Raw genomic sequence first — 2,234 nt, forward strand, 5'->3', positions numbered from 1 at the left:
ACACTGTTCCGCATGTAGTCTCGCAGAGAGGCCAAGTTGAAGATATCGAGAACCCCCTGCATCTCAGCGTCAACGAGAGTCCAAACAACATCCTTGTCAGTCCACCGCTCACAGGTAGTGCTAACTACGGCTCGTGGAGTATCGCCATGCAAGTCGCTCTAGAAGTGAAAAATAAGTGGTCGCTTGTTGATGGGAGCACAGAAGCACCAGACAGATCGCAGATCCATTATCCGGCGTGGAGGAGGTGTAATCTGATGGTCAAGTCCTAGATTCTGAAGGCAGTTCATCCCTCCATCGCTCAGAGCGTGTTATACATGGATGTCGCGAAGGATGTATGAGATGATCTACGCAGGAGGTTCTCCCAACGTGATGCGCACCGCATTTCCTCTCTGCAAACTGAGATCTATGGATTGAAGCAGGGGAATCTCTCAGTGAACGAATATTATACAAAGTGTAGATCACTTTGGGAAGAGATGAATGAGATGCGGCCTCTTCCGATCTGTAAGTGCATTCCAAAATGTTCCTGCGATTTAGTTGATCAAGTCAGAAAAGATCGAGAAATCGATCAAATCATACGATTTCTGCAAGGACTAAATAACGACTATAACTCTCTCAAATCTAGCGTTCTAGTTCTTGATCCGTTGCCTGACCTGTACAAAGTGTTCGCTATGGCTGAGAAACTGGAGAGACAGCTCAATGACACGAATCCTAATATGGAAATTGTCCATGCTAATGCTGTCCAGAACAGCCAGAATATGGAAGAAGTTGTCGCTGCGGCGAATTTCCATAATAACAGAAAGAATCCGAACTCTGGAGGGGGAAACAAGAATGCCAAATGCACTTATTGTGGCATGACAGGGCACACCATTGAACGTTGCTACAAGAAACACGGCTACCCACCGGGGTGGGTGCCGGGCTACAAATCTAAGGGAAAACAATCGACAATGGCAGCTGCTGCAAGTTCTGATGCTCAGATGAACGTAGATAATGATCAAATGCAGAAACTGATATCTCTCTTGCAGGCACAAATTGCACAAAGTCACACCTCTATGACATCAGCTGTATCCCTAGCTCCCAACTTCAACACAGAGACACAAAACCAAGGCAAGTCTCATATAAATTCTGTCAATCTATCCGCTTCTACTTGGATACTCGATTCGGGAGCAACTGACCATATAGTTTGCTCTCGTGATTTTTTTGATGATTATCATGCTATTGAGGGAACTACTGTTAATCTACCTAATGGAGGAGAGGTTTCTGTTCGACACAAGGGAAATATCAAACTGACAGATGATCGTTGGCTACGGGATGCCTTACACATCCCAGACTTCAAGTTTAATATTGTATCCGTCAGTAAATTACTCTAAAACTCTTCTCACACCTTGGTTTTTGATTCTGACCAGTGTCTGCTTCGGAGTCTTGGGAAGACCATTGGTTTTGCTAAAGAAGAAAGGGGTCTATACCTGCTGATTCAACCTCCTAGATTCAATGCTTGTAATCGTTTTGTTTTGCAGTGTAATAGTGCTGAGTTGTGGCACAAACGTTTGGGGCATTTCCCTATTAATAAGATGCATCTAATAAAGAACATTTCTGCTTCTCATCAAAAAAGTTTACTGTGTGATGTGTGTCATTATGCTAAGCAGAAACGTTCTTCATTCCCTCAAAGCAATACTACCACAGAAGAGTGTTTTGATCTAATTCATGTGGATATATGGGGGCCTTTTATGGTTAAATCTTTGGGAGGTGAAAGGTACTTTCTCACTATCGTGGATGACTATTCAAGATACACCTGGGTTCATCTCATGAAGAGCAAATCTGAAACACGCACAGTGATAAAGACCTTCCATAGGCAGATTCAAACACAATATGGCAGAACTATAAAAGTCCTTCGAAGTGACAATGGCTTGGAGTTTAATATGACAGAATTTTTTGCTGAGACTGGTATGATTCATCAAACTTCATGCGTCAACACACCACAACAAAACGCGGTGGTTGAACGCAAACACCAACATATCATGAACATTGCTAGAGCTCTTCGATTCCAAGCTGGTCTCCCTCTTGAATTTTGGGGGGTGTGTGTTCTCTATGCTGTGTTCATTATCAACAGGCTGCCATCCCCGGTAACTGAGTGGTTGAGCCCTCATCAAAGATTGCACAAAAAGGAGCCTAATATTGACAATATAAGGGTCTTTGGGTGTTTGAGCTATGCAGCCACCCTCTCTCATTCTCGGCAC

This window comes from Ipomoea nil, unplaced genomic scaffold (genome assembly GCF_001879475.1).
Source record: "Ipomoea nil cultivar Tokyo-kokei standard unplaced genomic scaffold, Asagao_1.1 scaffold2159, whole genome shotgun sequence".
NCBI classification, from domain to species: Eukaryota; Viridiplantae; Streptophyta; class Magnoliopsida; order Solanales; family Convolvulaceae; genus Ipomoea; species Ipomoea nil.